Source organism: Eumetopias jubatus, unplaced genomic scaffold (assembly GCF_037043125.1).
Source record: "Eumetopias jubatus isolate StellerSeaLion01/CBP00866 unplaced genomic scaffold, mEumJub1_p1.0 scaffold_2, whole genome shotgun sequence".
NCBI classification, from domain to species: domain Eukaryota; kingdom Metazoa; phylum Chordata; class Mammalia; order Carnivora; family Otariidae; genus Eumetopias; species Eumetopias jubatus.
Window position 1 is genome coordinate 61935880 of NW_028274808.1, and position 14978 is coordinate 61950857.

At 34.0% G+C, this 14978-nt stretch overlaps 1 protein-coding gene and 1 pseudogene across 7 annotated transcripts in view; both read left to right on the top strand.

Moving 5' to 3' along the window:
- The window catches only part of SPOCK3 (SPARC (osteonectin), cwcv and kazal like domains proteoglycan 3), a 458737-nt gene that overhangs the window by 374953 nt on the left and 68806 nt on the right, over window positions 1-14978 (top strand). The window lies entirely within an intron of this gene.
- On the top strand, window positions 12609-13602 carry LOC114210164 (zeta-crystallin pseudogene; annotated as a pseudogene).

Genomic DNA, 14978 nt, shown 5'->3' on the forward strand with positions numbered 1-14978 from the left:
ATTAGTTGGACTGCAACTAGACATTTTTGTACTTAAGAAAAAAAAAGATGGTAATTTCAAGAATAAAAATTTTCAATTGTTATCAGGATTTCTGCCCAATCAGGTTTGACAGAAACACTGATGTATGGTAGTGCTATTGAAGAGGATTGTTATGATATCCCAGAAACAATCAACCTAGCTGCTAGTTCTCATGATGACAGAGTAGACATCTCATGAATGCCTAAACTAAACAAACAAACAAAACAAAAACAAAGCAAAAACTCTTGAAGAAATTATGAAATTGCTTCTGGATCTATACAATTTAAGGCCTGAAAATCTCAGAGGTATTTAATAATAGCTAAACTGTACTGAGCGTTATGATGGTCAAATAGTGTTCAAAGTGTTTTATTTGTGAAAATTCCTTTAATTTCTGTAATGACTAAATGATAACTACTGATACACACTTTCAGGTAAGAAAATTGAGAGACAGAAATAAAGCAGTTTTTCAAATTTATTCCATTGGTTAGTGGAATAGCAAGAATAAGAAGTTACACTATCTAATTTCAAAGCAAATGCCATTCATGATTGTACCATATAGATTCTCATAAGGAAAATGCAATAATTTCATGATGAGATAAATATTGACTGATTAGTTTGATCATTTAATTCAAAATCAAACTTCAATATTATGTGTATTGTCAGGATCAAATTAGGTGAAAAAAGGGCAGAAATATTTTCAGAATGTGCATTTTTTAATTTTATTTTAAGATTTTATTTATTTATTTGACAGAAGGAGACACAGTGAGAGAGGGAACACAAGCAGGGGGAGTGGGAGAGGGAGAAGCAGGCTTCCCGTGGAGCAGGGAGCCAGAGGCGGGGCTCGATCCCAGGACCCTGGGATCATGACCTGAGCCGAAGGCAGCTGCTTAATGATTGAGCCACTCAGGTGCCCCTCAGAATGTGCATTTTTAAAAAGCTTTCTTCTAATGCTATTCTAGTTTAACCCCTACTAGGGCACTTGTGGATTTTTTCAAACATTCAGTGCTATCAATTTATTATAAATAAGCAACAACAGATGTAATTGCTGAATAGAATCCATTGTATGGATATATAATATTTTTTTAAATCCATTTACCAGGAAACGGATGTATGGATTCATTCCACTTTGGAACTATTATCAATAATACTGCTGTGAACATTTCTATACAAGTCCTTGGATTGACTAATATGTTTTCATTTCTCTAGGAGTGGAATTGCTTGATCATATGGTGAATTTACACAGCTTTTTAAGAAATTACCAAACTGTTTTCCAAAGCATCTTCACCATTTTACATTTCCATGAGCAATGTATGAGGGCTCCAGTTTTATCAACATTTGTCTGTTTTTTATAAACATCCTAGTGTCTGTGAAGTGGTATCTCATTGTACTTTTTATTTTTTATTGTTATGTTAATTACCATACATTACATCATTAGTTTTGTATGTAGTGTTCCATGATTCATTGTTTGTGCTTAACACCCAGTGCTCCACGCAGAACATGCCCTCTTTAATAGCCATCACCAGGCTAACCCATCCCCCCACCCCCTCCCCTCTAGAACCCTCAGTTTGTTTCTCAGAGTCCATCGTCTCTCATGGCTGGTCTCCCCCTCCGATTTCCCCCCGTATCTCATTGTACTTTTAATTTGCATTTATGAGTAATAATGTTGAGCATCTTTATATGTGCTTATTGGCCATTCATATAGCTTCTTTAAGAAAATATGTACTCCAACCTTTTGCCAATTTTTAATTGGATGATTTGTCATCTTATTATTGATTTGTAAGATTTCTTTATATTTTCTAGTTACCTGTATCAGAGATAAGGCTTACAAACATTTTTTCTCAGTCTGTGACCTATCTTTTCCTATTCTTGATAGTGTCCTTTGAAGTTTAACAATTTTTTACTTTTTTAAAAATTTTATTGTTATGTTAATCACCATACATTACATTAGTTTTGATGTAGTGCTCCATGATTCATTGTTCACATATAACACCCAGTGCTCCATTCAGTACGTGCCCTCTTTAATACCCATCAGCAGGCTAACCCACCCCCCACCCCCCTCCCCTCTAGAACCCTCAGTTTGTTTCTCAGAGTCCATCGTCTCTCATGGTTCGTCTCCCCCACCGATTTCCCCTCCTTCATTGCTCCCTTCCTATCTTCTTTTTTTTTTTTAACATATAATGCATTATTTGTTTCAGAGGTACAGGTCTGTGATTCAAGTCTTACACAATTCACAGTGCTCATGACATCTAATTTATCAATCATTTCTTTTGTTGCTAGTGGTTTTGATTTTGTAGCTAAGAAGTAATTACTTAACCCAAGGTCACAAAGTTTTATGCCTGTTCCCCCCCGCCAAGTGCTTTATAGTTTTAGTTCTTAAATTTGCATGCATGGTCCATTTTAAGTAAATGTTTGTGTTTGGTGTGAGATGGCATCTTTGTCAAAAATTGATTGATCACAGAAATGCAAATCAAAACCACAGTGTATGGCCTTACAATAATCAGAATGGGTAGAATCAAAAAGATAAGAACTAACAACTGTTGGCACGAATGTAGAGAAAAAGGAACTTTATTGGGGGGGATATAAATTAGTATATCCACTGTGGAAAGCAGTATGAGTTTCCTTAAAAATTAAAAAATTAAATTAAATTAAAAATAGAAATGCCATATGATCCAATAATTCCACTACTGGGTATTTACCCAAAGAAAACAAAACCCTAATTTGAAAAGATATGTACATCCCTTTGTTCGCTGCACAATTATTTACAATAGCCAAGATATGGAAGCAACCTAAGTGTCCATTGATAGATGAATGGATAAAGAAAAGATAGTGGATAGGGAATGGAATATTAACCATGAGAGGATGAAATCTTATTGTTTGTGACAACATGGATAGACCTAGAGAGTATTATAGTAAATGAAATAAGTCAGACAAAGACAAATACCATATGATTTCATTTATATGTGAAATCTATAAAATAAAACAAATTAATAAAAAAGTGGAATCAGACCTATAAATAAAGAGAACAAACCCATGTTTGCCAGAGGGAAGAAGGGTGGAGGATTAGCAAAATGGGTGAAGGGGAGTAGGAGATACAGGTTTCCAGTTATGGAATGAATAAGTCATGGGAATAAAAGGCAAAGCATAAGGAGTATAGTCAATGATATTGAAATATCATTGTTTGGAGACAGATAGTAGCTACACTTGTGGTGAGCATAGCATAATGTATAGAGTTTGAATCACTATGTATATATGGAACTAATGTAACACTGTGTATCAACCATACTCAAAAAAATCAATTGATTTTAAATATATGGATTTATACAGTAGCATCTATAAGTTCTTGTATCTGGACTCTAATTTTTGTTCCCAGGATCTAAAATGTCTATATCAGCACTACACTGTTTTGATTGCTGTAGCTTTGTAGTAAATTTTGAATTCAAGATATGTAAGCCTTTTAATTTTGTTTTCTCTCAACATCATTTTGGCTATTCTAGGTCCTTTGTATTTGTATATAAATTTTAGAATCTGCTTGCCTGTTTCTGAAAAAGAACCTATTGTTTTTTTGATGGGTATTTCATAAGATCTACAAATTTATAGAGAATTGCCATCTTTATAGTGTTGAGTTCGAATCTGTGACTTGGAATATCTCTCAATTTATCTAGAGCTTCAATTTCTTTTACCAGTATTTTGTAATGTCAGTGTGTACTTGTTTTGTTAAGTTTATTCATAAATATTTCATTATTTTGATACTTTTGTGAATGGAATTGTTTTCTTAATTACATTTTTAGATTGTCCATAGTTAGTAGTATAGAATTATCATGGATTTTTGTATATTGATTTTGTGTCCTTATGACCTTGTAGTTGTGTGTCTTTGTGTCTTGTGTATATGTGTGTGTATGTGTGTTCCTTAGGACATTTTATAAACAGGATCACATTGTCTGCAAATAAAGACAGTTTTACTTTGTTCCTTTCCAATTCTGATACCTTTATTTTTCTTTCTTGATTCATTTTTCTGGCTAAAAGCTCTCACAAATGTTGTGTTATGTGCTAAGAGCAGACATCCTCACAATGTTCTTTATTTTAGGGGGCAAGCATTCAGATTTTCCCCTTCAATTTTGGTGTTAGTTGCAAGTTTTTTGGAGATACCCTTTAACAAGTTGAAGAAGTTCTCTTAGTCATTGTTGAGTTTTTATTATGAATGAATGTATATTGAATTTTTAATGTTTTCACATGATTATTTTGTATTTATTGATATCATTGTTTTTTTCTTAATGAATATAATTTTAAACTAATGACAATTAAAGATAAATGAAGATTTGTCTTTTATTCTTTTATTTTTTGCGCATGCTAGTAGTATCATGGTATGCTAAAGGTCAATGGGAAATTCACCATTAAGTATGCAATGAGTGGGGGTGCCTGGGTGGCTCAGTCATTAAGCATCTGCCTTCGGCTCAGGTCATGATCCCAGGGTCCTGGGATCGAGCCCCGCATCGGGCCCTCCACTCAGCAGGAAGCCTGCTTCTCCTTCTCCCACTCCCCCTGCTTGTGTTCCCGCTCTCACTGTGTCTCTCTCTGTCAAACAAATAAATACAATCTTAAAAAAAAGTATGCAATGACTGTTAATGGACTTTTATACCTCAAATTATAATAAGGCCTAGAGACTTTTTAAAAGCAATTCATGTCCTAGTTGAATAATTTTCTTTTATAAGTCTTTTTCAGTTATAAAAATAGGGAATTCACAGGGTTCTATTTTAAATCCTGTTGATTGAAAACCATTTTAAGAATCCTATCTATAGTGGCAATAAGATTTAAACTAAGCTGGCATGTTTTAAAATTAATTTTAGTATGAATATAAGTTTATATATTTACGACAGAATCTTTAAAAGAAGTATAAGTGTCAGGTCCAATTTTTAATAGCAGCTTTTAGCATTCAGTGTGATAAGTGAAGTATGTGTCTATTTTAATTGGTAACAAGAGAGAGGGATAGAGGAATTTAATGAATACGATGATTCAAATTTATATTATGTACAAAGCAGTACAACCAAGAACTTATGACCCAGATAAAGCTCTACATAAATTTTTTAAAAATGTAAGTTAAACCTAATCCTGCCAAGAGAAAAAAATGAAATTATTTCTTTTTAAAAATATAGTTAATTATTTCATAACTGGGATCAAAGTATCTTCACTACGGTTCTAGTTATGTTAAGGCGTTAGTACACTACACTAAACAATCCCATAATTAGATTTAACATATAATGAGTGCCTTTCTAATTATAGGCACTTCACTGAGAGATTTAAAAGGTTTGACTAGTTTTCAAAGCAATTATCTAGCAAATAATATTTATTAACTGTAATCTTGAATAAACTATTTAACTCCTTGTGCTTTGTCTTTTTTAGTAAGCTACTTCATGGGATTGCTGGAATTATTAAAATTTTAGAGTTAAGCAAGACCAGATATATTACATGCACTAACTAAATACTCTCATTTTATATTTTATAGAAAATAGTGTGTAGGTCAATTACTGTTCTATTTTCTTAATCTACTGCTCTTAAAATTCCCTCTCTGCCCTTTAAGCTGTTTTATTTCTCTTTTTTAAAATATTTATTTTTGTAAGATTTATTTATTTATTTGAGAGAGAGAGAGAGAGCACAAGCAGGGAGAGCAGGCAGAGGGAGAGGGAGAAGCAGGGAACCCGATGCAGGGCTCGATCCCAGGACCTTGGGACCATGACCTGAGCCAAAGGCAGATGCTTAACCTACTGAGCCACAAGGTGCTCCTAAGTTGTTTTATTTCTTGTACTCCATTTTGTTTGACATTAATATTGTTATTCTGGTTTACTTTTGATTTGAATTGCCTGTTTTTCTTTTTATATTCCTTAATTTTATATTCCTTAATCTTTCTTAGAGCTTCTCTCTCCAGATATATTGGCTCCAGTCTCAGTATGAATAGGGAGGTGTTGACAAGGGGCCAATCAGGAATAGATGATATGTTTATATTAATTATAATCTGCTTTTCACCCATATCAGACTCTGTTTCCACCCTGATGTTACCCTGTGACCCTGAACTTCTGCTACTACTATTCTGGGTACAAATTTGAATGAGTCACTCATATTTATGACATTTTATGAGTGAAGACACTGAGTGGCCCTGTTTGGATTGCCTTTCCAAAAATATCTGTATGGTGAACAGCCTTTGAAAATGGAGAGAGAGAGTGTCTCTCTTCAAAGCAAAAGCAGGTTTGCTTATAGTCTTGAAAGATAAGAGTTAATGTTCCCACCCTGGGAAAGGGAAGGTTTGCTGATAGTCCATTATAAAAGATGCAGGTGTTCTCAGCTCAGGGCTCCTATCCTGTAATGCAACACACTGTGTATGCAGGTATCACCTGCTCTGGTTATGTCACTGAGTCTTTGCCATGTTGCCCTGTGTGAATCAGGGCTTGGGGAAATAGCAAGAAAATTAATATTCTCTGGCTACTCCTATTGCTGTGTAATAAACTAACCTCTGTTTCTGGCCCAGAGTCTAGGTCTTCTGTCACTGTCCATAAAATTGTGAGGAGCTACTGTGTAAGTAGGGTAAAGACCCTTCTCGGTTCTTGGGGCACCTGGGTGGCTCAGATGGTTAAGCGTCTGCCTTCGGCTCAGGTCATGATCCCAGGGTCCTGGGATCGAGTCCCACATCAGGCTCCCTGCTCCTTGGGAGCCTGCTTCTCCCTCTGCTTCTCTCTCTCTCTCTCTCTCTCTCTCTCTCTCTCTCTCTCTGTCTCTCATGAATAAATAAATAAAATCTTTAAAAAAAAAAAGAAATACAGTGTTTAAAAAAAAAAAAAAAAGACCCTTCTCGGTTCTTGACACTGTTCTTCTCTCATAAAGTGTTGAAAGCATAGGAAATTATCCAGCCAGTACAATATTGAGATACAAGAGCATTAGACGTCACTGCTAGAACTGGAGCCCAGTCCTCCAAGCTAAAGTTTCTGCTTACGCCAAACACAGAGGCCTTCTGTCTTCTAGAAGATCTTGGATAGTGTTTTTCTTCATGGTTTTCATCCATATGTGTTTCTGATTTCTGTAGTTTCTCTAGGTTTGGTTTGGGGAAAGGAATAAGGATTATGTGCTTTTTCAACATCTTATCAGACCGTGTAGAATTTCTATAATTTAAAATTAGTTATGCATTCATCTCAACATAAAGTGTTTGATTTGTATATAATTTCCTTTCCAATCAACACAGTGATATTATGTGGCTCCAGAGGAAGCCTGCCCTCTCAGAGTGAGAAAGAGAGGAAAAAAAAAAAAAAAAAAACATTTGGCAGACTGGAAAATTGCAGCCTTACAAAGTATACAGGATGCTTTATAAAAATGCTACTTGATGGCAATGATATTAATTAAAAATCTGCAGGGCCAAGATGTACACACACATAAGAATCATTTTGGCATGAACTAACAGAATGAATAATGAAGTTTATAGCACCAATTATACAGGATATATAAAGAAATTTGAGACAGCCTCTGGGAAAAACACATATTAAAAATTGCATATGCATACCCAGTTAAAATCACATCTATGAACAAAGACAATGCATATTTCAAAGCTAGAAAAGAGATTGAAGGATAATTTTTAGAAAAATATAGGCTATTTATGTGAAAATGGCTTTAAATGGCTTGAAATTAATTATTTTTATTTCTGAAGAGGAGAGAAAAGGACAATATGAGCTACAATTAAAACAGAAATTAAGTTTTTTTCTAGATAATTATTTTATCTTCATGGAAGAATTATTAAATAGTTCCTGCCAAATTATGCAAGGATTTTTTAATCCTTTATTATTGTGGGGATGCTACAGCATAATATATAGAAGACCATGAGTTGTAAGGCTTAAATAACCGGTTATGATGCATAGTTATAGAATTTAGCTAATTGTGTCAATTTGGGTTAACTATGTAAATACTCTGGCCTCATTTTTCTCATCCTTAAAATGGGGATGATGTCTCTCAGTGTTGATTAGGTGAGATAATTATATTGAAGGCTTATTATAAGGGTCAACATGTGTTAGAAACTTAAAGATGTGCACATCTCTTTATTAGGTCATAGTCTATGTATGTAAGTGTTTATGGAAGAACATCTAATTAATTCATTTTGCAGCCATATCAAATTGCACTGTTTTTCATTACTAGTAAAGTCAGTATCTAAGCTACATTCAGTATCATGATACACTAACTTTTTTAAAGATTTATTTATTTATTTGAGAGAGGGAGAAAGGATCTCCAGCAGACTCCCCACTGAGCCTGGAGCCCGATGCAGGGCTCGATCTCAGGACCCTGAGATCACGGTCTGAGCCAAAATCAAGACTTGGTCATTTATGGACTGAGCCACCCATTACATTAATTTTTTAAATTTGCTTTTTGTGATTGAACAGTTCTGTGGTCATAGGCCATTTTGTCCTGATAGTTGGTAGGCGCAGTATCTGTTTAGTGATACTGTGACAATAGAGTGAAGAAAAATGCCACATACAGGAAATGTTATTATTATTCTAATTTATCTCAGTCTTATTTTTGGATATGTTCTTTGTTGATAATAATTCTTCACTGGAAGACATTATTATTTCAAAGACTGAATATTTGAGAATAAACTTCTAATTGTTATGTAATATTATTTTTGGAGTTACTGTTCAATTTGAAGTAAGCAGAGCATTGATGTTATTTCATACACATTCCTCAGTGCCTACCTTTTTGTTGAATCATTTCATTTACTGGCTGTTTCACTTCCATCTTCAGATTACGTCAGATTAGAATCTCAGCGTGTGACTGATATTTTATGTAAGAATATATTTCAGACTTTCTAAATTTTCTAAATCTTCCCTGGGTATATATATTGCTTAGTCTGTCCATACAGCCATGTAGTCTTTGTCCTATGGACTGTTAGTGGTCTTCCCAGTTGTGATAAGACACTGAGATTAGATTTACTTTATAAAAATATAATTTAAATCATTTGAAGGTTTATGATACATTAATCATGGACAGAATGTGCATATGGAACATTAATTTGATGTCATGAGAATAAACAGCTATATTTCCTTGATTTGATAAGTATTAATTATCTAATGAAATGGAATCATTGGAATAGAAAATTCATTATGTTTTATTAAAGAAAGAACTCAAAATCCTTATATTTATTAATTTTAAAGTATACCACCTCTCCCTGTAGCCCCCAACCAGTTGTGCCTTTAACAAAAGCATATGATCAATAAATTAAAGAAAATATAATAGGGCGCCTGGGTGGCTCAGTCATTAAGCATCTGCCTTCGGCTCAGGTCATGATCCCAGGGTCCTGGGGTCGAGTCCCACATCGGGCTCCTTGCTCAGCGGGGATTCCGGTTCTCCCTCTCCCTCTGCCCCTGCTTGTGTCCCCTCTCTTGCTGTGTCTCTATCTTTCGAATAAATAAATAAAATCTTGGGAAAAAAAAAGAAAATATAATAGTGTTACTCTATATGTATTTGCAAGTGGGAACTTTTAAAATAGAAACACTTTAACATTTCTAAATAAAGAATTTAATTCATTACAGTGAAGAATTATGATCCAATAAGAGCATACCTCAAAATTAAAAAAAAAATCATTTTAATATCATATTTTTGACATATTTGAATATTTTAGTTAAACTAATACAAAGAGAAATACAAAGTAAATAGAAACACTATATCTAGAAATAGAACATATCACCAAAATCTTTCAAGTTCATTCAGTTGTAATCTCTTCCTGAATTTAAAGTGAAAATGTTTATGTTGAATTTTCTAAGTGTGACAATTTTTATCAAGTGAAATCTCTAATCATTGGCATACCTTTTCTTGAGAGAATACCACATGTACCAATTTATTTTACTTTTCTCTGAGTGAAATATAAATATTAACTTTAGTTTTCCTATAAGGCTGATTAACTTAAAATTAAATTTTAATTAAATAGATTTATTAGAATATTAAAGACCTAGTGGAAAGTGGGACATTAATATTGATAATATTGATATTAATATTAAGTGTTACATGTCATGCACTGGGTCATAGAAAATCATATTCATCATGGAAGAAACTACTTGTTTAATTTTGTGCATTATGATGATTTGGGTGAGGCACTGAGCTACTTAAGAATAGGAGTTCATTAATTCTATGCGCTGAAGGGGGAGAAATCGCAGGTGGAGATGGAGGTGGAGATGAACCACGAGAGACTATGGACTCTGAGAAACAAACTGAGGGTTCTAGAGGGGAGGGGATGGGAGATGGGTTAGCCTGGTGATGGGTATTAAAGAGGGCACATATTGAATGGAGCACTGGGTGTTATGCACAAACAATGAATCATAGAACATTGCATCAAAAACCAATGATGTAATGTATGGTGATTAACATAACATAATAAAATAAAACTAAAAAAAAGAATAGGAGTTCAGATGAACATAGGGGAAGAAAAAAGGGTTACTGAGGGTTACTGGAGGGGAGGTCGGTGGGGAGATGGGTTAAATAGGTGATGGGTATTAAGAAGGGCACTTGTTGTGACGAGCACTGGGTGTTGTATGTAAGTGATGAATCACTAAATTCTACACCTGAAACTAATATTACACTGTATGTTAACTAACTGGAATTTAAATAAAAACTTGAAAAAAAAAGTTCAATTTTCAGTGAATTTGTTAAATTATGGATGTTGCATAGAAAAATGATTACTATGGGGAAACATTGATTGGAAACTTTAATTAATTAATATTACAAAATGGTCATTTCTAGATCTTTTAGATGTTCCAATTAAATATTTTTTCAAATGGCAAATAAAATAAACAAAACAGACCTTATTATTTTTTTTTAATTTTTCTAGAGAGATAGCATGCATGCATGTGCTAGCGGAGAGGGGGAGGGACCAAGGGAGTGGGAGAATCTATGCTGCACCTAGAGCTTGACATGGCGCTGATCCCACAACCCCAATATCATGACCTGAGCCAAAATCAAGAGTCAGATGCTTAACTTATTGAGCCACCCATGCACCCAAAAACAGATCTTTAATTCAGAAAGTTGACTATAGCTTATTATCTTTGTGCAATTTAAATAAAATAAGTGCTAGATACTCCTATTACCCAATCTGGGAAATCTCAATCAAAATGATAAAATTAAAACATTTTTCTAAATTTTTGTTTTCTCTGAGTAGTGATCAAAAAAATGAAGAGATCCTTTGAACTGATGTTTTTAAAGCTTAAGTTTGACATGATATATGATAAAATATAGTTTTGACCAAAATATGAATAATTATATTACTCTTAATAAGGTTAGAACGTTGCAAATAATAGCAATTCTTTCCAATCATTGCCTTGGGATAGCTGTGTTAAACTCAACATTACACTCCATATTACTATATTTAATAATCACAGATCTCTTACCTTATTGACTCCTTGGTAGCATTTTATACAATAACTCCACCAGTCTCCTACCTGAATCATCCCATGTTCTCTAATCATGGTACAAGTAAGCTAGAAATCAATACCTAAGATTATATTACAATCCCCTACATGTTTAAACATTAAAAAAATGCTTTCACTGCTATATAATATACATTATATAGCAGTAAATCACAATGGAAGTAAAAACATTATGAAACTAGAAGGTAATAAGAGGAGAAATCACAATGGAAGTAAAACCATTATGAAACTAGAAGGTAATAAAAATAGTAAATATCATAGTTTATGGGATGAAGTGAAGTCAATTCTTAGAAATCTTTAGCTTGAGGTACTTATATCAAAAAAGAAGAAAATGAGAATTATCAATGATCAAAGCATCTATCTCAAGAAGTTAAAAGAAAAGAGCACATTAAACCCAGAGAAGAAGGAAGAAATAATAAAGACATGAGCATAAATTAATAAAAATTAAAATTAAAAAAAATTGAGAAAATCACGGGAGTTGGTATTTGTTAATATTAAAACAAATGATAACCTGAAAATGAAAGAGTGAATAAAGAATATCATGGAATAAAAGAGGAAGCATTATAACATAGCCAACAGAAATTAAAAATATAATAAAGTGAACATCTTTAAATTAATACATTTTAATATCATTAAATAAATTAAAGTGGGACAGATACTGAAGGAACAATAAACTCTTACTTAAATTGATAAAAAAAGAAATAGAAAAATTAAACAATCTAATCAAAAGAAGATTTAGGCCCAGATATTTAAGGAAAATTAAAAATAATACTAACTTTATTTACACACTTTTGGATAAGGCAAAAAAAAAAAAAAAGTAGCACTCCCCAGTTTATTTTATGTGTCCAGCATTAGCTTGATAAAAAAATATGACAAGGAAATTAATGAGCTCTTCTCATTCATAACAGTAATTGGAAAATGCCTAATAAATAATAAAATTAGTCTAATATGTATGTTTTAGAAAGTATAGTATATCAGAACAAAGTTGAATGAATTCCAGGAAATAAAAGGAGCTTTAACATTTTAAAAAATCGGTTTTGTTTATAACACTAAAAAACAAAAAACAAAACATAACAAAAAAACAGCTTTTCTGTGAAATCTGGGTGAGCCTTCGCAGGTTTTGCTTCCCCACTCTAGAAACGGATCACCATGGCGACTGGACAGAAGTTGATGAGAGCGATTCGAGTTTTTGAATTTGGTGGACCATAAGTGCTGAAACTCCAGTCGGATATTGAGGTACCAATTCCAAAATACCATCAGGTTCTGATCAAAGTCCACGCATGTGGTGTAAACCCAGTGGAAACATATATTCGTTCTGGTACTTACAGCAGAAAACCACTCTTACCCTATACTCCTGGTTCAGATGTGGCTGGCATTTAATAGAAGCCGTTGGAGATAATGTATTCACTTTCAAGAAAGGTGACAGAGTTTTCACTACCAGCGCCATCTCTGGGGGCTAGGCCAAGTATGCTCTCGCCGCAGAACACAGTGTTTACACACTGCCAGAAAAACTGGACTTTCAGCAAGGAGCTGCCATCCGTATTCCATATTTTATTGCTTATCGAGCTCTGCTCCACAGTGCCCATGTGAAAGCTGGAGAAAGTGTGCTGGTTCATGGGGCTAGCGGAGGAGTTGGACTAGCAGCATGCCAAATTGCCAGAGCTTATGGCTTAAAGGTTTGGGGCACAGCTGGTCCAGAGGAAGGGCAAAACATTGTTTTGCAAAATGGAGCCCATGAAGTGTTCAATCACAGAGAACTCAATTATATTGATAAAATTAAAAAATCTGTTGGTGAAAAAAGAATTGATGTGATCATTGAAATGTTAGCTAATGTAAATCTTAGTAATGATTTGAATCTTCTGTCATATGGAGGACAAGTAATAGTTGTTGGCAGCAGAGGTCCTATTGAAATAAACCCAAGGGACACCACGGCAAAGGAATCTAGTATAATTGGAGTTGCTCTCTATTCATCAACTAAGGAGGAATTTAGGCAATTTGCAGCGCCCTTCAAGCTGGAATGGAAATTGGTTGGTTGAGACCTGTAATAGGTTCTCAGTACTCACTGGAGAAGGTGGCCCAGGCTCACGAAAATATCATCCATAACAGTGGGGCTAGTGGGAAAATGATTCTTCTCTTAGAATGATTAATTCTTTCATGTATTTCCTATGCAGTTAGAGATTTCCTCTCCCAGGTTTACTTACACTACCTTTGCTCTAATCAGCATTCATTTGATTCAGTGAGTTTCTTATATTAAAAAACAAGATTTGTCTTCAGAGATCTGGGCATTGGAGTACAATTTATTTTATAGCTCACAATATTCTTTATGCCTCCCACCTACCTCTATTAAAGGAGTCATCATAATGGGAAATAGAATGTCAGTAGTCATTTGGCATTGGGTGCATTACAGAAATTCCTGGTACTTGATCATTAATTCCATACCTTTGGCTAAAACAAGCTAATTCAAAATAAGGCTGTGTGATTTCCAAGCCTACTTGTCCTTGTAAAGGTTCTTTAGTATCTGATTAGCTCAGAACTGTATTGGACTCTGAAGATTTTTTGAACTAAATAAGTCCCCTTTTCTAAGCTAATCTCATCTGGATTTACAAGTCTCTTGCAAGGGCAAGATAAACAATGTCCAGAGAAATTTGTTTTTTAACAAATACTTTTCCACTATTTCCCCAATATTAGAACATCCACTGTGTTGATGGTTGATTACTCATTATCCATATATTCTTTTTTTTTAATTGTACATTTAGTGGCACCTTTTTTTAAAATTTTATTTTGTTATGTTGTGTTAATCACCATACATTACATCACTGGTTTTTGATGTAGTGTTCCATGGTTCATTGTTTGTGTGTAACACCCAGTGTTCCATTCAATGGGTGCCCTCTTTAATGCCCATCACCGGACTGACCCGTCCCCCTGCCCCCCTCCCCTCTGGAAACCTCAGTTTGTTTCTCAGAGTCCATGGTCTCTCGTGGTTCGTCTCCCCCTCTGATTTCCCCCCCTTCATTATCCGTATATTCTGTGAGGAGAGCAGCCTTATTTTTGGTATAATATGATAGGTAGGTACATAGTCTACCAATAGATACTTCCTGATGATTTGATTTTCAAAATAGATTTAGAATTATCAGTGTGATGGGAGTCCTATGTTTTTATTTAAATTACTAAACAAATTTGACATGTTAAGAGTGATCTGCTTTTGTCTTCATTACATGATAACCTGCAGTAAATTCTGTAGAAAAATAAAACCTGTGTTTATCTATTTGGTCTTTATATAGTACTTGCCTTACATCTCTTTTACGTAGTTCCTAACGGTTAATTTCTAACAGTGTTCTGTGCTGGAAGTCCTTATCGAAACTAAATAAAGGGATGATTACTTAGAAAAAAACATTAAAAATCATATGTTTAAAAATATTTAATCAATTTCAATGTCCATTCCTGACAAAAAGTTGCAGAAATTAGTGATCAAGTAAAAAAACTTCCTTAATCTGATAAAATTCCTCTACAAAAATGTCT